Here is a 23,535-nt window from a genome sequence, read left to right as displayed (position 1 = left end):
TTTGATAAAGGCCGATTTGAGAGCGTCAGCTCTCGCGTCAGCTGAGCAAAGTCGAGACAAGTCGAGACACGAGACAAGTCGAGACACACTAAGGGCTGGTATGCAGCGAGTAAGAGCGCGAAAAAACAATAATTTAAGAGCGCGTGGCAAAAGTACTCATACGCGAAATTAAAAGCCTGCTGCGGTGGCCGGGAATCGAACCCGGATCAACTGCTTGGAAGGCAACTATGCTGACCATTACACCACCACCGCACAAGCGAGCGCCGCGCGTCCGCGCTGTGTCGGCTTCCCGCCAGTCGGCAGCGGCCGAAGGTGATCGTACCTGGCAGGCGCATTTCGAGGCAGGCTAGGGGAGCACATCCAGACGCATTCGGACAGCGTATCCGCGCACATTTCGCATCCTTTGGCAAGAGTTGGGCGCCGGCGACGCAAGAGTACGCAGAGGACCGCGTTCTGGCGGCATTTTTAAGCAGTGCAGTGCAGGATTCAGCGTCTGCAGCATCTTTCCCACAGAATGCTACGGCGCTTGACGGCAGTCCCACTTTCCCTTGAGACATCTGCTCGGGAAGCAGCGTCAAGTTACCGCTGGACCCAGCATCGTTGGTTCAGTGGTAGAATGCTCGCCTGCCACGCGGGCGGCCCGGGTTCGATTCCCGGCCGATGCATCATTTTGCTTTTCCCGCGATGATGCTGCCGCGTCGCTTGAGCGCTTGAGATGCACGATCCACAAGAATGTGTAGCTGGATTTCCCTTGAGAAGGACCGAGAACGCAGCACTCGCGGGTCCCCACTAGGACGCTCGCATCATGTTCTACAGACTAGCGTCGGCCTGGCCTCACAAGTTGCTGGGTCCGGGTGCCTCCGAGGCTCTGAACTTTAACGACAAGGAGTGCTGCCTATCGTTGCAACAGCTGCAGCAGCACCGCAATCAACTGGGCCGGCAGTGCACGTGTAGCAACAGAACACGTTATCCAGGAAGTACAGTGTCTCTACGTCTAATATTGGGTACGGTATTTACCCAGTTTCCAGGACAAGCGGTGCACCCGTGCCTCGGTAGCGCAGTAGGCAGCGCGTAAGTCTCATAATCTTAAGGTCGTGAGTTCGATCCTCACCCGGGGCATTTAATTTTCTGTGACTGATGGTGGTGCTGTTGCTAGGGCGCCAACGTATTTCTTGTTTGTTATCCACAACGTTTCAACGCTTCAGCGGGAAAATGTTTACTTCCTGTTATTGCTACTTACAGCTTCCCTTTTCCTCTTCTCCCAGCAGAGCATGAAGCCAAAAGCATTGCTCTGCGACGTTTGAGGTGCGCGCCTTGCCAGTCAGTATGTGCAAAGATGCTCGCAAAGAGAGAGGGGCGCCGACGCGGCACTCGACACGAAATGCGACAAGCGACCGTACGAACGGTCGAACGAAACGTCCACATCCGGTGTGGTCTAGTGGCTAGGATACCTGGCTTTCACCCAGGAGGCCCGGGTTCGATTCCCGGTACCGGAACGGAATTTTTTCCACACGAATCGTGGCAAGTTTGAGCTGTCCGAGCAGCCGTTTGCCGTCCTGCTCGCAATATAGCTACTGTTTCGTGACCGTCAGCAGAATATAGACTAGGGAAGCAGACACACGACGACCATAGAAATGGTGTATGGCTTCATGCCACCTGTTTCCAGCGTAGGGCTGAGCAACTGCATCTGCCGAGGCCCGTTAGCTCAGTTGGTTAGAGCGTCGTGCTAATAACGCGAAGGTCGTGGGTTCGATCCCCCCACGGGCCACTACTCTTTTACTACTACGAAAAGGCAGCGCCGATTTCAGCTGGCGAGTGTGATGACCAAAAGATCATCACCCTGCGTGGAAGTTGACAGAGGATCCGAACCCGACTCGTCGGGAAGCGCTACAGCATTCACTCGGCAATGGCCATAATATCTTGAATACACTGGTTCTCAACCGATAAAGAGAAAATGAAAGAAAATGTCCGATTGCCGATGCGTAACAACTTTGGCCCTTGTCAGTACTTGGGCGGGTGAGCGCATGGGAACACAGGGCACTATTTGCACTTTTACTTCCTATTTTTGTTTCTCCTTTGTTTTCGGAGCTACAGCCCGATTCGGTCAGGGAGACGCCACCGTGAAATGAAGGGGGCGTGCTGTGTGTCCATCGCCTCGCCTCTCCTTACCTCTCTCAGTCGTTTCTCGTGCTTGTCGTTTTGATAAAGGCCGATTTGAGAGCGTCAGCTGAGCAAAGTCGAGACAAGTCGAGACACGAGACAAGTCGAGACACACTAAGGGCTGGTATGCAGCGAGTAAGAGCGCGAAAAAACAATAATTTAAGAGCGCGTGGCAAAAGTACTCATACGCGAAATTAAAAGCCTGCTGCGGTGGCCGGGAATCGAACCCGGATCAACTGCTTGGAAGGCAACTATGCTGACCATTACACCACCACCGCACAAGCGAGCGCCGCGCGTCCGCGCTGTGTCGGCTTCCCGCCAGTCGGCAGCGGCCGAAGGTGATCGTACCTGGCAGGCGCATTTCGAGGCAGGCTAGGGGAGCACATCCAGACGCATTCGGACAGCGTATCCGCGCACATTTCGCATCCTTTGGCAAGAGTTGGGCGCCGGCGACGCAAGAGTACGCAGAGGACCGCGTTCTGGCGGCATTTTTAAGCAGTGCAGTGCAGGATTCAGCGTCTGCAGCATCTTTCCCACAGAATGCTACGGCGCTTGACGGCAGTCCCACTTTCCCTTGAGACATCTGCTCGGGAAGCAGCGTCAAGTTACCGCTGGACCCAGCATCGTTGGTTCAGTGGTAGAATGCTCGCCTGCCACGCGGGCGGCCCGGGTTCGATTCCCGGCCGATGCATCATTTTGCTTTTCCCGCGATGATGCTGCCGCGTCGCTTGAGCGCTTGAGATGCACGATCCACAAGAATGTGTAGCTGGATTTCCCTTGAGAAGGACCGAGAACGCAGCACTCGCGGGTCCCCACTAGGACGCTCGCATCATGTTCTACAGACTAGCGTCGGCCTGGCCTCACAAGTTGCTGGGTCCGGGTGCCTCCGAGGCTCTGAACTTTAACGACAAGGAGTGCTGCCTATCGTTGCAACAGCTGCAGCAGCACCGCAATCAACTGGGCCGGCAGTGCACGTGTAGCAACAGAACACGTTATCCAGGAAGTACAGTGTCTCTACGTCTAATATTGGGTACGGTATTTACCCAGTTTCCAGGACAAGCGGTGCACCCGTGCCTCGGTAGCGCAGTAGGCAGCGCGTAAGTCTCATAATCTTAAGGTCGTGAGTTCGATCCTCACCCGGGGCATTTAATTTTCTGTGACTGATGGTGGTGCTGTTGCTAGGGCGCCAACGTATTTCTTGTTTGTTATCCACAACGTTTCAACGCTTCAGCGGGAAAATGTTTACTTCCTGTTATTGCTACTTACAGCTTCCCTTTTCCTCTTCTCCCAGCAGAGCATGAAGCCAAAAGCATTGCTCTGCGACGTTTGAGGTGCGCGCCTTGCCAGTCAGTATGTGCAAAGATGCTCGCAAAGAGAGAGGGGCGCCGACGCGGCACTCGACACGAAATGCGACAAGCGACCGTACGAACGGTCGAACGAAACGTCCACATCCGGTGTGGTCTAGTGGCTAGGATACCTGGCTTTCACCCAGGAGGCCCGGGTTCGATTCCCGGTACCGGAACGGAATTTTTTCCACACGAATCGTGGCAAGTTTGAGCTGTCCGAGCAGCCGTTTGCCGTCCTGCTCGCAATATAGCTACTGTTTCGTGACCGTCAGCAGAATATAGACTAGGGAAGCAGACACACGACGACCATAGAAATGGTGTATGGCTTCATGCCACCTGTTTCCAGCGTAGGGCTGAGCAACTGCATCTGCCGAGGCCCGTTAGCTCAGTTGGTTAGAGCGTCGTGCTAATAACGCGAAGGTCGTGGGTTCGATCCCCCCACGGGCCACTACTCTTTTACTACTACGAAAAGGCAGCGCCGATTTCAGCTGGCGAGTGTGATGACCAAAAGATCATCACCCTGCGTGGAAGTTGACAGAGGATCCGAACCCGACTCGTCGGGAAGCGCTACAGCATTCACTCGGCAATGGCCATAATATCTTGAATACACTGGTTCTCAACCGATAAAGAGAAAATGAAAGAAAATGTCCGATTGCCGATGCGTAACAACTTTGGCCCTTGTCAGTACTTGGGCGGGTGAGCGCATGGGAACACAGGGCACTATTTGCACTTTTACTTCCTATTTTTGTTTCTCCTTTGTTTTCGGAGCTACAGCCCGATTCGGTCAGGGAGACGCCACCGTGAAATGAAGGGGGCGTGCTGTGTGTCCATCGCCTCGCCTCTCCTTACCTCTCTCAGTCGTTTCTCGTGCTTGTCGTTTTGATAAAGGCCGATTTGAGAGCGTCAGCTCTCGCGTCAGCTGAGCAAAGTCGAGACAAGTCGAGACACGAGACAAGTCGAGACACACTAAGGGCTGGTATGCAGCGAGTAAGAGCGCGAAAAAACAATAATTTAAGAGCGCGTGGCAAAAGTACTCATACGCGAAATTAAAAGCCTGCTGCGGTGGCCGGGAATCGAACCCGGATCAACTGCTTGGAAGGCAACTATGCTGACCATTACACCACCACCGCACAAGCGAGCGCCGCGCGTCCGCGCTGTGTCGGCTTCCCGCCAGTCGGCAGCGGCCGAAGGTGATCGTACCTGGCAGGCGCATTTCGAGGCAGGCTAGGGGAGCACATCCAGACGCATTCGGACAGCGTATCCGCGCACATTTCGCATCCTTTGGCAAGAGTTGGGCGCCGGCGACGCAAGAGTACGCAGAGGACCGCGTTCTGGCGGCATTTTTAAGCAGTGCAGTGCAGGATTCAGCGTCTGCAGCATCTTTCCCACAGAATGCTACGGCGCTTGACGGCAGTCCCACTTTCCCTTGAGACATCTGCTCGGGAAGCAGCGTCAAGTTACCGCTGGACCCAGCATCGTTGGTTCAGTGGTAGAATGCTCGCCTGCCACGCGGGCGGCCCGGGTTCGATTCCCGGCCGATGCATCATTTTGCTTTTCCCGCGATGATGCTGCCGCGTCGCTTGAGCGCTTGAGATGCACGATCCACAAGAATGTGTAGCTGGATTTCCCTTGAGAAGGACCGAGAACGCAGCACTCGCGGGTCCCCACTAGGACGCTCGCATCATGTTCTACAGACTAGCGTCGGCCTGGCCTCACAAGTTGCTGGGTCCGGGTGCCTCCGAGGCTCTGAACTTTAACGACAAGGAGTGCTGCCTATCGTTGCAACAGCTGCAGCAGCACCGCAATCAACTGGGCCGGCAGTGCACGTGTAGCAACAGAACACGTTATCCAGGAAGTACAGTGTCTCTACGTCTAATATTGGGTACGGTATTTACCCAGTTTCCAGGACAAGCGGTGCACCCGTGCCTCGGTAGCGCAGTAGGCAGCGCGTAAGTCTCATAATCTTAAGGTCGTGAGTTCGATCCTCACCCGGGGCATTTAATTTTCTGTGACTGATGGTGGTGCTGTTGCTAGGGCGCCAACGTATTTCTTGTTTGTTATCCACAACGTTTCAACGCTTCAGCGGGAAAATGTTTACTTCCTGTTATTGCTACTTACAGCTTCCCTTTTCCTCTTCTCCCAGCAGAGCATGAAGCCAAAAGCATTGCTCTGCGACGTTTGAGGTGCGCGCCTTGCCAGTCAGTATGTGCAAAGATGCTCGCAAAGAGAGAGGGGCGCCGACGCGGCACTCGACACGAAATGCGACAAGCGACCGTACGAACGGTCGAACGAAACGTCCACATCCGGTGTGGTCTAGTGGCTAGGATACCTGGCTTTCACCCAGGAGGCCCGGGTTCGATTCCCGGTACCGGAACGGAATTTTTTCCACACGAATCGTGGCAAGTTTGAGCTGTCCGAGCAGCCGTTTGCCGTCCTGCTCGCAATATAGCTACTGTTTCGTGACCGTCAGCAGAATATAGACTAGGGAAGCAGACACACGACGACCATAGAAATGGTGTATGGCTTCATGCCACCTGTTTCCAGCGTAGGGCTGAGCAACTGCATCTGCCGACGCCCGTTAGCTCAGTTGGTTAGAGCGTCGTGCTAATAACGCGAAGGTCGTGGGTTCGATCCCCCCACGGGCCACTACTCTTTTACTACTACGAAAAGGCAGCGCCGATTTCAGCTGGCGAGTGTGATGACCAAAAGATCATCACCCTGCGTGGAAGTTGACAGAGGATCCGAACCCGACTCGTCGGGAAGCGCTACAGCATTCACTCGGCAATGGCCATAATATCTTGAATACACTGGTTCTCAACCGATAAAGAGAAAATGAAAGAAAATGTCCGATTGCCGATGCGTAACAACTTTGGCCCTTGTCAGTACTTGGGCGGGTGAGCGCATGGGAACACAGGGCACTATTTGCACTTTTACTTCCTATTTTTGTTTCTCCTTTGTTTTCGGAGCTACAGCCCGATTCGGTCAGGGAGACGCCACCGTGAAATGAAGGGGGCGTGCTGTGTGTCCATCGCCTCGCCTCTCCTTACCTCTCTCAGTCGTTTCTCGTGCTTGTCGTTTTGATAAAGGCCGATTTGAGAGCGTCAGCTGAGCAAAGTCGAGACAAGTCGAGACACGAGACAAGTCGAGACACACTAAGGGCTGGTATGCAGCGAGTAAGAGCGCGAAAAAACAATAATTTAAGAGCGCGTGGCAAAAGTACTCATACGCGAAATTAAAAGCCTGCTGCGGTGGCCGGGAATCGAACCCGGATCAACTGCTTGGAAGGCAACTATGCTGACCATTACACCACCACCGCACAAGCGAGCGCCGCGCGTCCGCGCTGTGTCGGCTTCCCGCCAGTCGGCAGCGGCCGAAGGTGATCGTACCTGGCAGGCGCATTTCGAGGCAGGCTAGGGGAGCACATCCAGACGCATTCGGACAGCGTATCCGCGCACATTTCGCATCCTTTGGCAAGAGTTGGGCGCCGGCGACGCAAGAGTACGCAGAGGACCGCGTTCTGGCGGCATTTTTAAGCAGTGCAGTGCAGGATTCAGCGTCTGCAGCATCTTTCCCACAGAATGCTACGGCGCTTGACGGCAGTCCCACTTTCCCTTGAGACATCTGCTCGGGAAGCAGCGTCAAGTTACCGCTGGCCCCAGCATCGGTGGTTCAGTGGTAGAATGCTCGCCTGCCACGCGGGCGGCCCGGGTTCGATTCCCGGCCGATGCATCATTTTGCTTTTCCCGCGATGATGCTGCCGCGTCGCTTGAGCGCTTGAGATGCACGATCCACAAGAATGTGTAGCTGGATTTCCCTTGAGAAGGACCGAGAACGCAGCACTCGCGGGTCCCCACTAGGACGCTCGCGTCATGTTCTACAGACTAGCGTCGGCCTGGCCTCACAAGTTGCTGGGTCCGGGTGCCTCCGAGGCTCTGAACTTTAACGACAAGGAGTGCTGCCTATCGTTGCAACAGCTGCAGCAGCACCGCAATCAACTGGGCCGGCAGTGCACGTGTAGCAACAGAACACGTTATCCAGGAAGTACAGTGTCTCTACGTCTAATATTGGGTACGGTATTTACCCAGTTTCCAGGACAAGCGGTGCACCCGTGCCTCGGTAGCGCAGTAGGCAGCGCGTAAGTCTCATAATCTTAAGGTCGTGAGTTCGATCCTCACCCGGGGCATTTAATTTTCTGTGACTGATGGTGGTGCTGTTGCTAGGGCGCCAACGTATTTCTTGTTTGTTATCCACAACGTTTCAACGCTTCAGCGGGAAAATGTTTACTTCCTGTTATTGCTACTTACAGCTTCCCTTTTTCTCTTCTCCCAGCAGAGCATGAAGCCAAAAGCATTGCTCTGCGACGTTTGAGGTGCGCGCCTTGCCAGTCAGTATGTGCAAAGATGCTCGCAAAGAGAGAGGGGCGCCGACGCGGCATTCGACACGAAATGCGACAAGCGACCGTACGAACGGTCGAACGAAACGTCCACATCCGGTGTGGTCTAGTGGCTAGGATACCTGGCTTTCACCCAGGAGGCCCGGGTTCGATTCCCGGTACCGGAACGGAATTTTTTCCACACGAATCGTGGCAAGTTTGAGCTGTCCGAGCAGCCGTTTGCCGTCCTGCTCGCAATATAGCTACTGTTTCGTGACCGTCAGCAGAATATAGCCTAGGGAAGCAGACACACGACGACCATAGAAATAGTGTATGGCTTCATGCCACCTGTTTCCAGCGTAGGGCTGAGCAACTGCATCTGCCGACGCCCGTTAGCTCAGTTGGTTAGAGCGTTGTGCTAATAACGCGAAGGTCGTGGGTTCGATCCCCCCACGGGCCACTACTCTTTTACTACTACGAAAAGGCAGCGCCGATTTCAGCTGGCGAGTGTGATGACCAAAAGATCATCACCCTGCGTGGAAGTTGACAGAGGATCCGAACCCGACTCGTCGGGAAGCGCTACAGCATTCACTCGGCAATGGCCATAATATCTTGAATACACTGGTTCTCAACCGATAAAGAGAAAATGAAAGAAAATGTCCGATTGCCGATGCGTAACAACTTTGGCCCTTGTCAGTACTTGGGCGGGTGAGCGCATGGGAACACAGGGCACTATTTGCACTTTTACTTCCTATTTTTGTTTCTCCTTTGTTTTCGGAGCTACAGCCCGATTCGGTCAGGGAGACGCCACCGTGAAATGAAGGGGGCGTGCTGTGTGTCCATCGCCTCGCCTCTCCTTACCTCTCTCAGTCGTTTCTCGTGCTTGTCGTTTTGATAAAGGCCGATTTGAGAGCGTCAGCTCTCGCGTCAGCTGAGCAAAGTCGAGACAAGTCGAGACACGAGACAAGTCGAGACACACTAAGGGCTGGTATGCAGCGAGTAAGAGCGCGAAAAAACAATAATTTAAGAGCGCGTGGCAAAAGTACTCATACGCGAAATTAAAAGCCTGATGCGGTGGCCGGGAATCGAACCCGGATCAACTGCTTGGAAGGCAACTATGCTGACCATTACACCACCACCGCACAAGCGAGCGCCGCGCGTCCGCGCTGTGTCGGCTTCCCGCCAGTCGGCAGCGGCCGAAGGTGATCGTACCTGGCAGGCGCATTTCGAGGCAGGCTAGGGGAGCACATCCAGACGCATTCGGACAGCGTATCCGCGCACATTTCGCATCCTTTGGCAAGAGTTGGGCGCCGGCGACGCAAGAGTACGCAGAGGACCGCGTTCTGGCGGCATTTTTAAGCAGTGCAGTGCAGGATTCAGCGTCTGCAGCATCTTTCCCACAGAATGCTACGGCGCTTGACGGCAGTCCCACTTTCCCTTGAGACATCTGCTCGGGAAGCAGCGTCAAGTTACCGCTGGCCCCAGCATCGGTGGTTCAGTGGTAGAATGCTCGCCTGCCACGCGGGCGGCCCGGGTTCGATTCCCGGCCGATGCATCATTTTGCTTTTCCCGCGATGATGCTGCCGCGTCGCTTGAGCGCTTGAGATGCACGATCCACAAGAATGTGTAGCTGGATTTCCCTTGAGAAGGACCGAGAACGCAGCACTCGCGGGTCCCCACTAGGACGCTCGCATCATGTTCTACAGACTAGCGTCGGCCTTGCCTCACAAGTTGCTGGGTCCGGGTGCCTCCGAGGCTCTGAACTTTAACGACAAGGAGTGCTGCCTATCGTTGCAACAGCTGCAGCAGCACCGCAATCAACTGGGCCGGCAGTGCACGTGTAGCAACAGAACACGTTATCCAGGAAGTACAGTGTCTCTACGTCTAATATTGGGTACGGTATTTACCCAGTTTCCAGGACAAGCGGTGCACCCGTGCCTCGGTAGCGCAGTAGGCAGCGCGTAAGTCTCATAATCTTAAGGTCGTGAGTTCGATCCTCACCCGGGGCATTTAATTTTCTGTGACTGATGGTGGTGCTGTTGCTAGGGCGCCAACGTATTTCTTGTTTGTTATCCACAACGTTTCAACGCTTCAGCGGGAAAATGTTTACTTCCTGTTATTGCTACTTACAGCTTCCCTTTTCCTCTTCTCCCAGCAGAGCATGAAGCCAAAAGCATTGCTCTGCGACGTTTGAGGTGCGCGCCTTGCCAGTCAGTATGTGCAAAGATGCTCGCAAAGAGAGAGGGGCGCCGACGCGGCACTCGACACGAAATGCGAAAAGCGACCGTACGAACGGTCGAACGAAACGTCCACATCCGGTGTGGTCTAGTGGCAGGTCAGCCGGCGGACGCGGTAGAGGTCGGACGTGCTGTGCTGCGCGCCGCGCCGTCGCTGTTTACGTGTGGTGAGTCGCTGCGCTTGCTTCAGTGTCTACCAGTGTTTTGGTGTGATCTGCAAATGATCTCGATTTAGTGATGTCTCAACCGAGTAGGAAAGACACACTGAAGTTTACTTTTGACAGAAATTTTGTCCGACCTAAATCTTTTGAAGTTGAGCAATGGTTAGAAGATGAAGTAAAGATAGGACTTGAGGACATACTCGGGATACATCTTTCGATTGTCAGTAGCACCGTTTTCGTTAAATTAGCTCGATCAGAGATGTGTGAGAAAATCGTTGAATCTTGTGGTGGTATCCTAAAGTTTAAACATAGTGATGGAAATGTGGGAGAAGTTGCTGTTTCGCATGCCGGCCTAGGAATACGGACTGTTAGAATTTTTGAACTTCCATTTGAAATAACTAGTGAACAGATCAACGCAGTGCTCTGTCCATACGGTAAAATCATAAGCAATATTGCGGAACGCTGGTCTAGCGCACATAAGTTCCCGGTTCTTAATGGGGTGCGGCAATTGAAAATCGAGCTGCAGAAGCACATCCCGTCTTATGTAAACGTATGCGGGTATCGTGCGATAGTCATGTACGATGATCAGCCTCGAACGTGTGCCGCATGCAACTCGACGGGTCACGTGCGTGCCGAATGCATGCAGAGGCGAGTGGCGCAGCTGCCTGCCGGCGAGGCTGCCAGGCCCCCCGCGATGACATCACTGCCTGTGACGTACGTCGCCGCAGCGCGTGGGCTTCCGGCTATATCCACGTTCACCGAAGTCAGTGAAAATACTGTAGTGCCTGCGACAGTGACGCGAATGGAGACTGTTGCAACGCCGGAAGAGACCCCACCTAAACCCATAGAAATATCGCCGTCCGTCGTAGTCACAGAAGAACAGGCATCCGACATGCAAACGGCTGCGTCCCCATCGGCCGCTGCTACTCCACGGGGGGAATCTCCAGCAGGTTCCGATCAAGGCCCACAAAATCGTACGTCTCCCAGAAAAACTAAAAAACGGAGAGTTGCCCGCCAGGGTGCAGAACAGATGGCACCGGTTCTGCGCGAGAAGGCTAAACAGATAGGTGAACAACTCAGTGACAAAGCATCTGATAGCACAAACCATGATCCTCCCTCAGCTAGTTTACCATCAGTCATTGACAATGTCTCAGATGCTCTACCTCTGAACCCCGAACAGTCAGCTCAACTCCGAGCCGACTGTGATGTCCGCATGGTCAAACTCTATCCTGCTCACGAGTCGGTAACGCCCTCAACACAGCCACCGCCAACTAGTTGGGCAGACGATACAGAATCCACTGCCGACGTCGACAGTATGGATACTTCCGAAGCGGTGACAGCCGTAACTTCAGTCTCCAAAGACGACGATGTTAATGAGAAAGCTAACGCCTCGACAGACTCTACCGCGCAAAAAGAACGCACGACTGCTCCCTTCTCCAACGGAGAATATTTTTAACTCTGCCTTTAAAGTGAGTGTCAATACATGTTTTTGTTATCTGGAATTGCTTCCAAAGTGCCTTTACGACGTGACTTGTATTTCCAGCGTTATTTCTGTTTGATATCGGACTGGTTTTAGGTCTTGTTCCTGTTTAGTCCACCACAATTCCGCCACAGGCCTATCGACTTGCTACTCTCAATATTAATAAGATACGCAGCGCTCTTAAACTACAACATTTAAAAGACTTTTTATATGCAGCTGATGTAGACATTTTGTTTGTACAAGAAGTAGCAGAGATCGGACTTGATTGCATACCAGGTTATAATGTCATCACTAATCCTGGGGCCGGTTGCGAATTAGGTACAGCTTTTATTGTGAAGGAAGGTATCATTATTCATGACGTCACGAAACTGCCGAACAGTAGGGGCATTGCGGGCACTTTTTATAACAACAGACTAATTAATGTATATGCCCCATCCGGTTCCAGTAATAGACGTCAAAGAGCAGAATTCTTTAAAGAAGAAATAGTTCCTCTCTTTGGCGTCCGCCACGACAATGTCATCTTCGGAGGCGACTTTAACTGTGTCATCAGTGCAAAGGACCAAACTCCCAATCTTAACAAATCACTTGAACTGGAACGAATTGTACGAGACTTGCGCTTAGTTGACTCTTGGGAGCTCAAGCATGGTGCAGCACCTGGGTTTACCCATATCACGACCCATTCGGCAAGCCGTCTCGATCGCATTTATGTCACACCCACTTTGAGGAATAACATTCTGCAGTCAGAAGTATGGCCAGTGGCGTTCTCAGATCATGCTGCATACATCTGTACTATCACTCTCGACCGACAACGGACGTGTCGATACAGGGGCCTGTGGAAATTAAATGTTTCACATCTACAAGACTCGGCGTGTCAAGAAGCCTTCCTCAATACCTGGCGAGAATGTGAGCACAGATTTGCCTCTTATAATTCGGCCATTGATTGGTGGCTCAGGTGCGCCAAACCTAAAATTAGGTGGTGTTTCATGAACTACGCACGGGAAAAGGGCTTTTGGCTTCAAAGGACGATCAATTTCTATTTTCATTGTCTGCGGGAACTGTATATGCTCGGCACTTCGGCTGTCGAGAATTGTCAACGAATTAAGAAAATCCAGGCCAAAATCCTAACCCTAAGGAGGACGCAGCTAGAAGGCTACAAAGTCAGGTCACGGGTCCAGACTACTGTCCACCAAGAACTCACCTCAGTCTACCATATGATCCAAGAAAGTAGGAAAGGGTCCCGTAAAATACTGACGGAGTTAATTGCTGAGGATGGCGCAACGCTGACTACGCACAACGAGATTAAAGCGGCGGTGCTAAACTACTTCACCACCTTGATGTCCAATAAAGAAGTTAACGTGCCAGCGCAGGATGCTCTTTTGAATAATTTGCGCAACAGAGTCAGTCTCGTGGACGCGGAAAAGCTATTAGACGTGGCAACCGAAGAAGACGTGGAATATGTACTCTGGGAAAGTGCCAAGAATAAATCCCCCGGACCTGACGGAATTCCCGCCGAATTCTATCAAAAATTCTGGAACACCATAAAGGCGAAGATCACTTGCATCTGTAACGAACTTCTAGACCACAACAACGTGATCCCCACCAGCTTCTGTGAAGGCATTGTCGTTCTAATTAAAAAAAACTCAGGCAGAGCAAACGTAAAAAAACTACGACCGATAACGCTGCTCAACAGCGACTATAAAATCTTTGCGAGACTTTTGGCCCACAGGCTTCAATCTACAATGACCAGTATCATTGGCCCTTACCAGACCAGTGTGGGAAAGGATCGGAAAATTCAACAGACTTTGTGCGACTACCGTGATTTAATCTCCATTGCGGAAGTCTGTAAGCTGAAATGTGCCATCATGTCCTTGGACTTCGACAAAGCCTTTGACAGGGTCAACCACCAGTATCTCTTTCGTACCATGTATGCGATGGGCTATCCACCTGGGTTCGTCGCAATTATACAACAGATGGTAGCGAATAATTTATCCAGAGTCATCATCAATGGCCACCCTACCCGAGCGATAGAGATAGCCAGTTCCGTCAGGCAGGGCTGCCCAATGTCCATGGCGCTTTTTGCGATTGCCATTGAGCCTTTGTTAGCTACCCTGACGCAAAGTTTACAGGGCGTCGTCATACATGGCTCCCGAGTAGTGTGCAAGGCGTATGCAGACGATGTCGGTTTCCTTGTACTAAATAGAACTGAAGTGGAGACCGCACTACAGCTAGTCAGGCAATATGAGCAAGCGTCGGGTGCACAACTAAACTGGACAAAGTCTGGAATATTCAATATTGGCCGCGGCCTAGGATCGCACCCTCACGGACAACTACGTCAGCTGAAGATCTTCAAGTGTCTTGGAATTGATTTTCAGAGTAACATTCGGCACACCATTGCAACCAACTATAGAAAGCTTCTACGGACTATTCGTGCCAGCATACGAGAACACAGTGTACGAAAACTAAATGAAATTCAGAAAGTAACGGTCGCAAATGTATACCTCACCTCGAAACTCAATTATATCGCTCAAGTTTTACCAATGTCTACACTCACTGCAAAACGAATTATGTCAGCTTTAGGACAGTTTGTCAGCCATCACCACATTTTTAAAGTCCAGTTTGACACCTTAACGCTTGCCACAAAAAATGGTGGCTTAAATCTTGTCGATGTTGGAAAGAAGGCGCAAGCTTTATACATATCAAAAACTTTCCACCAATGGAAACACTCAGCTGATAGTCTCGCTGCTCACCTGCTTACTGAGATAGCTCCCGCCGACCTCAGTCCACCAATCACGGTGCAACATATTCCAAACGGACTTTACCACTTAAAATGGTTTTTACTGGAGTACAGTTATGTACAAACAAGGATCCCCGAACAGGAAATGACGACAGTGAAACACGTTTACCAGGAACTTCTAAAAGATAAGAAGAAAAATAACATCGAAGAAAAATACAACCTTTTCGACTGGAAGGTAATCTGGGAGAACATCCATTGTCCGTACTTGCCGTCAACAATGAAAGCCACTTGGTATTTCGCAGTTAACAGAAAATTGGCCACTAACTCCAAACTACATAACATACACCTCGCAGAATCACCTTTGTGCACAACGTGTAATTTAATAGATACTGATGAACACAGGTTTGTGTGCGACAACGTAAAAGATATATGGGAATATATCACGAACAAGTTAGCACTCATCAGTCGAACATCGCCCAGATATATAACCCCTGCTGCCTTTCTGACGCCGGACGATACCCCGTACCCACGGACGAGAAGGAACGCTCTAAACTGGTTAAAAGCCGCTACTGTACATTACTTATTTACAAAAGCAGAAAAGAGTAAAGAAGACTTCTGGGTCTATCTTACAACTCACCACCATATACTAATGAAAACGAAAAACTATAAGGATAACTTCGCCAACTACCTGCTCAAAACTATAACGTAAAAAAAAAAAAAAAAAAAAAGTGACTGCTAGATCAATTGATTGAATTTCATGTTAACGAACATTCAGCAGATACTCACTCAAGATAAGACGGACCATCTATACGGCGAATACTACGTCATGTTGACCGAACCACGAGTTACAAACACCTCTGAAGTAATCGATTGGCAAGATTTCAAGCTTCATTTTGTAAGAAGAAGAATATTCAGTTTTCTGTTTTCGAGAAATAATTTAGTTCTCTTTCAATTTCGCAGAGTTCAAAACAAAGCTTTTCTATTTTCGAAGAAATGGATTTTCACTTTCCTTTTAACTTCCTTGACGTTTTCTGTTACCACGAGGCAATGGAGCCGCAATAAATTTCAGTTCCTATTTACTTCCTATGGATGCTTGTATCTGAACGACGCATGTAATCCACAACGTTTTTCATTTTCCTTCAATTAAAGGCCTTTGATAAAAAACAAAAAAAAAAAAAAAAAAAAAAAAGAAAAAAACAAAAAAAAAAAAAAAAAAGTGGCTAGGATACCTGGCTTTCACCCAGGAGGCCCGGGTTCGATTCCCGGTACCGGAACGGAATTTTTTCCACACGAATCGTGGCAAGTTTGAGCTGTCCGAGCAGCCGTTTGCCGTCCTGCTCGCAATATAGCTACTGTTTCGTGACCGTCAGCAGAATATAGACTAGGGAAGCAGACACACGACGACCATAGAAATGGTGTATGGCTTCATGCCACCTGTTTCCAGCGTAGGGCTGAGCAACTGCATCTGCCGACGCCCGTTAGCTCAGTTGGACAGTCAGCCGGCGGACGCGGTAGAGGTCGGACGTGCTGTGCTGCGCGCCGCGCCGTCGCTGTTTACGTGTGGTGAGTCGCTGCGCTTGCTTCAGTGTCTACCAGTGTTTTGGTGTGATCTGCAAATGAACTCGATTTCGTGATGTTTCAACCGAGTAGGAAAGACACACTGAAGTTTACTTTTGACAGAAATTTTGTCCGACCTAAATCTTTTGAAGTTGAGCAATGGTTAGAAGATGAAGTAAAGATAGGACTTGAGGACATAATCGGGATACATCTTTCGATTGTCAGTAGCACCGTTTTCGTTAAATTAGCTCGATCAGAGATGTGTGAGAAAATCGTTGAATCTTGTGGTGGTATCCTAAAGTTTAAACATAGTGATGGAAATGTGGGAGAAGTTGCTGTTTCGCATGCCGGCCTAGGAATACGGACTGTTAGAATTTTTGAACTTCCATTTGAAATAACCAGTGAACAGATCAACGCAGTGCTCTGTCCGTACGGTAAAATCATAAGCAATATTGCGGAACGTTGGTCTAGCGCACATAAGTTCCCGGTTCTTAATGGGGTGTGGCAATTGAAAATCGAGCTGCAGAAGCACATCCCGTCTTATGTAAACGTCTGCGGATATCGTGCGATAGTCATGTACGATGATCAGCCTCGAACGTGTGCCGCATGCAACTCGACGGGTCACGTGCGTGCCGAATGCATGCAGAGGCAAGTGGCGCAGCTGCCTGCCGGCGAGGCTGCCAGGCCCCCCGCGATGACATCACTGCCTGTGACGTACGTCGCCGCAGCGCGTGGGCTTCCGGCTATATCCACGGTCACCGAAGTCAGTGAAAATACTGTAGTGCCTGCGACAGTGACGCGAATGGAGACTGTTGCAACGCCGGAAGCGACCCCACCTAAACCCATAGAAATATCGCCGTCCGTCGTAGTCACAGAAGAACAGGCATCCGTCATGCCCACGGCAGCGTCCCCATCGGCCGCTGCTACTCCACGGGGGGAATCTCCAGCAGGTTCCGATCAAGGCCCACAAAATCGTACGTCTCCCAGAAAAACTAAAAAACGGAGAGTTGCCCGCCAGGGTGCAGAACAGATGGCACCGGTTCTGCGCGAAAAGGCTAAACAGATAGGTGAACAACTCAGTGACAAAGCATCTGATAGCACAAACCATGATCATCCCTCAGCCAGTTTATCATCAGTCATTGACAATGTCTCAGATGCTCTACCTCTGAACCCCGAACAGTCAGCTCAACTCCGAGCCGACTGTGATGTCCGCATGGTCAAACTCTATCCTGCTCACAAGTCGGTAACGCCCTCAACACAGCCACCGCCAACTAGTTGGGCAGACGATACAGAATCCACTGCCGACGTCGACAGTATGGATACTTCCGAAGCGGTGACAGCCGTAACTTCAGTCTCCAAAGACGACGATGTTAATGAGAAAGCTAACGCCTCGACAGAGTCTACCGCGCAAAAAGAACGCACGACTGCTCCCTTCTCAAACGGAGAATATTTTTAACTCTGCCTTTAAAGTGACTGTCAATACATGTTTTTGTTATCTGGAATTGCTTCCAAAGTGCTTTTACGACGTGACTTGTATTTCCAGCGTTATTTCTGTTTGATATCGGACTGGTTTTAGGTCTTGTTTCTGTTTAGTCCACCACAATTCCGCCACAGGCCTATCGACTTGCTACTCTCAATATTAATAAGATACGCAGCGCTCTTAAACTACAACATTTCAAAGACTTTTTATATGCAGCTGATGTAGACATTTTGTTTGTACAAGAAGTAGCAGAGATCGGACTTGATTGCATACCAGGTTATAATGTCATCACTAATCCTGGGGCCGGTTGCGAATTAGGTACAGCTTTTATTGTGAAGGAAGGTATCATTATTCATGACGTCACGAAACTGCCGAACAGTAGGGGCATTGCGGGCACTTTTTATAACAACAGACTAATTAATGTATATGCCCCATCCGGTTCCAGTAATAGACGTCAAAGAGCAGAATTCTTTAAAGAAGAAATAGTTCCTCTCTTTGGCGTCCGCCACGACAATGTCATCTTCGGAGGCGACTTTAACTGTGTCATCAGTGCAAAGGACCAAACTCCCAATCTTAACAAATCACTTGAACTGGAACGAATTGTACGAGACTTGCGCTTAGTTGACTCTTGGGAGCTCAAGCATGGTGCAGCACCTGGGTTTACCCATATCACGACCCATTCGGCAAGCCGTCTCGATCGCATTTATGTCACACCCACTTTGAGGAATAACATTCTGCAATCAGAAGTATGGCCAGTGGCGTTCTCAGATCATGCTGCATACATCAGTACTATCACTCTCGACCGACAACGGACGTGTCGATACAGGGGCCTGTGGAAATTAAATGTTTCACATCTACAAGACTCGGCGTGTCAAGAAGCCTTCCTCAATACCTGGCGAGAATGTGAGCACCGATTTGCCTCTTATAATTCGGCCATTGATTGGTGGCTCAGGTGCGCCAAACCTAAAATTAGGTGGTGTTTCATGAACTACGCACGGGAAAAGGGCTTTTGGCTTCAAAGGACGATCAATTTCTATTTTCATTGTCTGCGGGAACTGTATATGCTCGGCACTTCGGCTGTCGAGAATTGTCAACGAATTAAGAAAATCCAGGCCAAAATCCTAACCCTAAGGAGGACGCAGCTAGAAGGCTACAAAGTCAGGTCACGGGTCCAGACTACTGTCCACCAAGAACTCACCTCAGTCTACCATATGATCCAAGAAAGTAGGAAAGGGTCCCGTAAAATACTGACGGAGTTAATTGCTGAGGATGGCGCAACGCTGACTACGCACAACGAGATTAAAGCGGCGGTGCTAAACTACTTCACCACCTTGATGTCCAATAAAGAAGTTAACGTGCAAGCGCAGAATGCTCTTTTGAATAATTTGCGCAACAGAGTCAGTCTCGTGGACGCGGAAAAGCTATTAGACGTGGCAACCGAAGAAGACGTGGAATATGTACTCTGGGAAAGTGCCAAGAATAAATCCCCCGGACCTGACGGAATTCCCGCCGAATTCTATCAAAAATTCTGGAACACCATAAAGGCGAAGATCACTTGCATCTGTAACGAACTTCTAGACCACAACAACGTGATCCCCACCAGCTTCTGTGACGGCATTGTCGTTCTAATTAAAAAAAACTCAGGCAGAGCAAACGTAAAAAAACTACGACCGATAACGCTGCTCAACAGCGACTATAAAATCTTTGCGAGACTTTTGGCCCACAGGCTTAAATCTACAATGACCAGTATCATTGGCCCTTACCAGACCAGTGTGGGAAAGGATCGGAAAATTCAACAGACTTTGTGCGACTACCGTGATTTAATCTCCATTGCGGAAGTCTGTAAGCTGAAATGTGCCATCATGTCCTTGGATTTCGACAAAGCCTTTGACAGGGTCAACCACCAGTATCTCTTTCGTACCATGTATTCGATGGGCTTTCCACCTGGGTTCGTCGCAATTATACAACAGATGGTAGCGAATAATTTCTCCAGAGTCATCATCAATGGCCAACGTACCCGAGCGATTGAGATAGCCAGTTCCGTCAGGCAGGGCTGCCCAATGTCCATGGCGCTTTTTGCGATTGCCATTGAGCCTTTGTTAGCTACCCTGACGCAAAGTTTACAGGGCGTCGTCATACATGGCTCCCGAGTAGTGTGCAAGGCGTATGCAGACGATGTCGGTTTCCTTGTACTAAATAGAACTGAAGTGGAGACCGCACTACAGCTAGTCAGGCAATATGAGCAAGCGTCGGGTGCACAACTAAACTGGACAAAGTCTGGAATATTCAATATTGGCCGCGGCCTAGGATCGCACCCTCACGGACAACTACGTCAGCTGAAGATCTTCAAGTGTCTTGGAATTGATTTTCAGAGTAACATTCGGCACACCATTGCAACCAACTATAGAAAGCTTCTACGGACTATTCGTGCCAGCATACGAGAACACAGTGTACGAAAACTAAATGAAATTCAGAAAGTAACGGTCGCAAATGTATACCTCACCTCGAAACTCAATTATGTCGCTCAAGTTTTACCAATGTCTACACTCACTGCAAAACGAATTATGTCAGCTTTAGGACAGTTTGTCAGCCATCACCACATTTTTAAAGTCCAGTTTGACACCTTAACGCTTGCCACAAAAAATGGTGGCTTAAATCTTGTCGATGTTGGAAAGAAGGCGCAAGCTTTATACATATCAAAAACTTTCCACCAATGGAAACACTCAGCTGATAGTCTCGCTGCTCACCTGCTTACTGAGATAGCTCCCGCCGACCTCAGTCCACCAATCACGGTGCAACATATTCCAAACGGACTTTACCACTTAAAATGGTTTTTACTGGAGTACAGTTATGTACAAACAAGGATCCCCGAACAGGAAATGAAGACAGTGAAACACGTTTACCAGGAACTTCTAAAAGATAAGAAGAAAAATAACATCGAAGAAAAATACAACCTTTTCGACTGGAAGGTAATCTGGGAGAACATCCATAGTCCGTACTTGCCGTCAACAATGAAAGCCACTTGGTATTTCGCAGTTAACAGAAAATTGGCCACTAACTCCAAACTACATAACATACACCTCGCAGAATCACCTTTGTGCACAACGTGTAATTTAATAGATACTGATGAACACAGGTTTGTGTGCGACAACGTAAAAGGTATATGGGAATATATCACGAACAAGTTAGCACTCATCAGTCGAACATCGCCCAGATACATAACCCCTGCTGCCTTTCTGACGCCGGACGATACCCCGTACCCACGGACGAGAAGGAACGCTCTAAACTGGTTAAAAGCCGCTACTGTACATTACTTATTTACAAAAGCAGAAAAGAGTAAAGAAGACTTCTGGGTCTATCTTACAACTCACCACCATATACTAATGAAAACGAAAAACTATAAGGATAACTTCGCCAACTACCTGCTCAAAACTATAACGTAAAAAAACAAAAAGTGACTGCTAGATCAATTGATTGAATTTCATGTTAACGAACATTCAGCAGATACTCACTCAAGATAAGACGGACCATCTATACGGCGAATACTATGTCATGTTGACCGAACCACGAGTTACAAACACCTCTGAAGTAATCGATTGGCAATATTTCAAGCTTCATTTTGTAAGAAGAAGAAAATTCAGTTTTCTGTTTTCGAGAAATAATTTAGTTCTCTTTCAATTTCGCAGAGTTCAAAACAAAGCTTTTCTATTTTCGAAGAAATGGATTTTCACTTTCCTTTTAACTTCCTTGACGTTTTCTGTTACCACGAGGCAATGGAGCCGCAATAAATTTCAGTTCCTATTTACTTCCTATGGATGCTTGTATCTGAACGACGCATGTAATCCACAACGTTTTTCATTTTCCTTAAATTAAAGGCCTTTGATGCCGCGCCGACGAAGGCGACTAAATGGCGAGCAGAAGGACGGGCTATAAGGGGTGGATGGAGGCCCGAAAAAAAAAAAAAAAAAAAAAAAAAAAAAAAAAAAAAAAAAAAAAAAAAAAAAAAAAAAAAAAAAGTTGGTTAGAGCGTCGTGCTAATAACGCGAAGGTCGTGGGTTCGATCCCCCCACGGGCCACTACTCTTTTACTACTACGAAAAGGCAGCGCCGATTTCAGCTGGCGAGTGTGATGACCAAAATATCATCACCCTGCGTGGAAGTTGACAGAGGATCCGAACCCGACTCGTCGGGAAGCGCTACAGCATTCACTCGGCAATGGCCATAATATCTTGAATACACTGGTTCTCAACCGATAAAGAGAAAATGAAAGAAAATGTCCGATTGCCGATGCGTAACAACTTTGGCCCTTGTCAGTACTTGGGCGGGTGAGCGCATGGGAACACAGGGCACTATTTGCACTTTTACTTCCTATTTTTGTTTCTCCTTTGTTTTCGGAGCCACAGCCCGATTCGGTCAGGGAGACGCCACCGTGAAATGAAGGGGGCGTGCTGTGTGTCCATCGCCTCGCCTCTCCTTACCTCTCTCAGTCGTTTCTCGTGCTTGTCGTTTTGATAAAGGCCGATTTGAGAGCGTCAGCTCTCGCGTCAGCTGAGCAAAGTCGAGACAAGTCGAGACACGAGACAAGTCGAGACACACTAAGGGCTGGTATGCAGCGAGTAAGAGCGCGAAAAAACAATAATTTAAGAGCGCGTGGCAAAAGTACTCATACGCGAAATTAAAAGCCTGCTGCGGTGGCCGGGAATCGAACCCGGATCAACTGCTTGGAAGACAACTATGCTGACCATTACACCACCACCGCACAAGCGAGCGCCGCGCGTCCGCGCTGTGTCGGCTTCCCGCCAGTCGGCAGCGGCCGAAGGTGATCGTACCTGGCAGGCGCATTTCGAGGCAGGCTAGGGGAGCACATCCAGACGCATTCGGACAGCGTATCCGCGCACATTTCGCATCCTTTGGCAAGAGTTGGGCGCCGGCGACGCAAGAGTACGCAGAGGACCGCGTTCTGGCGGCATTTTTAAGCAGTGCAGTGCAGGATTCAGCGTCTGCAGCATCTTTCCCACAGAATGCTACGGCGCTTGACGGCAGTCCCACTTTCCCTTGAGACATCTGCTCGGGAAGCAGCGTCAAGTTACCGCTGGCCCCAGCATCGGTGGTTCAGTGGTAGAATGCTCGCCTGCCACGCGGGCGGCCCGGGTTCGATTCCCGGCCGATGCATCATTTTGCTTTTCCCGCGATGATGCTGCCGCGTCGCTTGAGCGCTTGAGATGCACGATCCACAAGGATGTGTAGCTGGATTTCCCTTGAGAAGGACCGAGAACGCAGCACTCGCGGGTCCCCACTAGGACGCTCGCATCATGTTCTACAGACTAGCGTCGGCCTGGCCTCACAAGTTGCTGGGTCCGGGTGCCTCCGAGGCTCTGAACTTTAACGACAAGGAGTGCTGCCTATCGTTGCAACAGCTGCAGCAGCACCGCAATCAACTGGGCCGGCAGTGCACGTGTAGCAACAGAACACGTTATCCAGGAAGTACAGTGTCTCTACGTCTAATATTGGGTACGGTATTTACCCAGTTTCCAGGACAAGCGGTGCACCCGTGCCTCGGTAGCGCAGTAGGCAGCGCGTAAGTCTCATAATCTTAAGGTCGTGAGTTCGATCCTCACCCGGGGCATTTAATTTTCTGTGACTGATGGTGGTGCTGTTGCTAGGGCGCCAACGTATTTCTTGTTTGTTATCCACAACGTTTCAACGCTTCAGCGGGAAAATGTTTACTTCCTGTTATTGCTACTTACAGCTTCCCTTTTCCTCTTCTCCCAGCAGAGCATGAAGCCAAAAGCATTGCTCTGCGACGTTTGAGGTGCGCGCCTTGCCAGTCAGTATGTGCAAAGATGCTCGCAAAGAGAGAGGGGCGCCGACGCGGCATTCGACACGAAATGCGACAAGCGACCGTACGAACGGTCGAACGAAACGTCCACATCCGGTGTGGTCTAGTGGCTAGGATACCTGGCTTTCACCCAGGAGGCCCGGGTTCGATTCCCGGTACCGGAACGGAAT

At 50.1% G+C, this 23,535-nt stretch overlaps 27 non-coding genes across 27 annotated transcripts; 21 read left to right on the top strand and 6 right to left on the bottom strand.

The window, feature by feature from the left end:
* Positions 1-180: 180 nt before the first annotated feature.
* On the bottom strand, positions 181-252 carry Trnag-ucc. Its single transcript has one exon. It is a non-coding gene; the product is annotated as a tRNA-Gly (tRNA).
* Positions 253-594: 342 nt separating this feature from the next.
* On the top strand, positions 595-665 carry Trnag-gcc. The gene has a single exon. It is a non-coding gene; the product is annotated as a tRNA-Gly (tRNA).
* A 381-nt stretch (positions 666-1,046) lies between these two features.
* Trnam-cau lies at positions 1,047-1,119 on the top strand. The gene has a single exon. It is a non-coding gene; the product is annotated as a tRNA-Met (tRNA).
* A 305-nt stretch (positions 1,120-1,424) lies between these two features.
* On the top strand, positions 1,425-1,496 carry Trnae-uuc. Its single transcript has one exon. It is a non-coding gene; the product is annotated as a tRNA-Glu (tRNA).
* A 198-nt stretch (positions 1,497-1,694) lies between these two features.
* Positions 1,695-1,768, top strand: Trnai-aau. Its single transcript has one exon. It is a non-coding gene; the product is annotated as a tRNA-Ile (tRNA).
* Positions 1,769-2,366: 598 nt separating this feature from the next.
* On the bottom strand, positions 2,367-2,438 carry Trnag-ucc. The gene has a single exon. It is a non-coding gene; the product is annotated as a tRNA-Gly (tRNA).
* Positions 2,439-2,780: 342 nt separating this feature from the next.
* Positions 2,781-2,851, top strand: Trnag-gcc. The gene has a single exon. It is a non-coding gene; the product is annotated as a tRNA-Gly (tRNA).
* Positions 2,852-3,232: 381 nt separating this feature from the next.
* On the top strand, positions 3,233-3,305 carry Trnam-cau. The gene has a single exon. It is a non-coding gene; the product is annotated as a tRNA-Met (tRNA).
* A 305-nt stretch (positions 3,306-3,610) lies between these two features.
* On the top strand, positions 3,611-3,682 carry Trnae-uuc. Its single transcript has one exon. It is a non-coding gene; the product is annotated as a tRNA-Glu (tRNA).
* A 198-nt stretch (positions 3,683-3,880) lies between these two features.
* Positions 3,881-3,954, top strand: Trnai-aau. The gene has a single exon. It is a non-coding gene; the product is annotated as a tRNA-Ile (tRNA).
* A 610-nt stretch (positions 3,955-4,564) lies between these two features.
* Trnag-ucc lies at positions 4,565-4,636 on the bottom strand. Its single transcript has one exon. It is a non-coding gene; the product is annotated as a tRNA-Gly (tRNA).
* Positions 4,637-4,978: 342 nt separating this feature from the next.
* Trnag-gcc lies at positions 4,979-5,049 on the top strand. The gene has a single exon. It is a non-coding gene; the product is annotated as a tRNA-Gly (tRNA).
* Positions 5,050-5,430: 381 nt separating this feature from the next.
* On the top strand, positions 5,431-5,503 carry Trnam-cau. The gene has a single exon. It is a non-coding gene; the product is annotated as a tRNA-Met (tRNA).
* Positions 5,504-5,808: 305 nt separating this feature from the next.
* Trnae-uuc lies at positions 5,809-5,880 on the top strand. Its single transcript has one exon. It is a non-coding gene; the product is annotated as a tRNA-Glu (tRNA).
* A 198-nt stretch (positions 5,881-6,078) lies between these two features.
* Positions 6,079-6,152, top strand: Trnai-aau. The gene has a single exon. It is a non-coding gene; the product is annotated as a tRNA-Ile (tRNA).
* Positions 6,153-6,750: 598 nt separating this feature from the next.
* Trnag-ucc lies at positions 6,751-6,822 on the bottom strand. The gene has a single exon. It is a non-coding gene; the product is annotated as a tRNA-Gly (tRNA).
* A 342-nt stretch (positions 6,823-7,164) lies between these two features.
* Trnag-gcc lies at positions 7,165-7,235 on the top strand. The gene has a single exon. It is a non-coding gene; the product is annotated as a tRNA-Gly (tRNA).
* A 381-nt stretch (positions 7,236-7,616) lies between these two features.
* Trnam-cau lies at positions 7,617-7,689 on the top strand. Its single transcript has one exon. It is a non-coding gene; the product is annotated as a tRNA-Met (tRNA).
* A 305-nt stretch (positions 7,690-7,994) lies between these two features.
* Trnae-uuc lies at positions 7,995-8,066 on the top strand. The gene has a single exon. It is a non-coding gene; the product is annotated as a tRNA-Glu (tRNA).
* A 198-nt stretch (positions 8,067-8,264) lies between these two features.
* Positions 8,265-8,338, top strand: Trnai-aau. Its single transcript has one exon. It is a non-coding gene; the product is annotated as a tRNA-Ile (tRNA).
* A 610-nt stretch (positions 8,339-8,948) lies between these two features.
* Positions 8,949-9,020, bottom strand: Trnag-ucc. Its single transcript has one exon. It is a non-coding gene; the product is annotated as a tRNA-Gly (tRNA).
* A 342-nt stretch (positions 9,021-9,362) lies between these two features.
* On the top strand, positions 9,363-9,433 carry Trnag-gcc. The gene has a single exon. It is a non-coding gene; the product is annotated as a tRNA-Gly (tRNA).
* Positions 9,434-9,814: 381 nt separating this feature from the next.
* Positions 9,815-9,887, top strand: Trnam-cau. The gene has a single exon. It is a non-coding gene; the product is annotated as a tRNA-Met (tRNA).
* Positions 9,888-22,213: 12,326 nt separating this feature from the next.
* Positions 22,214-22,285, bottom strand: Trnag-ucc. The gene has a single exon. It is a non-coding gene; the product is annotated as a tRNA-Gly (tRNA).
* A 342-nt stretch (positions 22,286-22,627) lies between these two features.
* Trnag-gcc lies at positions 22,628-22,698 on the top strand. Its single transcript has one exon. It is a non-coding gene; the product is annotated as a tRNA-Gly (tRNA).
* Positions 22,699-23,079: 381 nt separating this feature from the next.
* On the top strand, positions 23,080-23,152 carry Trnam-cau. Its single transcript has one exon. It is a non-coding gene; the product is annotated as a tRNA-Met (tRNA).
* A 305-nt stretch (positions 23,153-23,457) lies between these two features.
* Positions 23,458-23,529, top strand: Trnae-uuc. Its single transcript has one exon. It is a non-coding gene; the product is annotated as a tRNA-Glu (tRNA).
* The last annotated feature ends 6 nt before the right edge of the window (positions 23,530-23,535 follow it).

This window comes from Schistocerca americana, chromosome 2, assembly GCF_021461395.2.
Source record: "Schistocerca americana isolate TAMUIC-IGC-003095 chromosome 2, iqSchAmer2.1, whole genome shotgun sequence".
Classification (NCBI taxonomy): domain Eukaryota; kingdom Metazoa; phylum Arthropoda; class Insecta; order Orthoptera; family Acrididae; genus Schistocerca; species Schistocerca americana.
The sequence above is the reverse complement of the archived record's forward strand: the minus strand, read 5'-3'. Positions and strand labels throughout refer to the sequence as shown.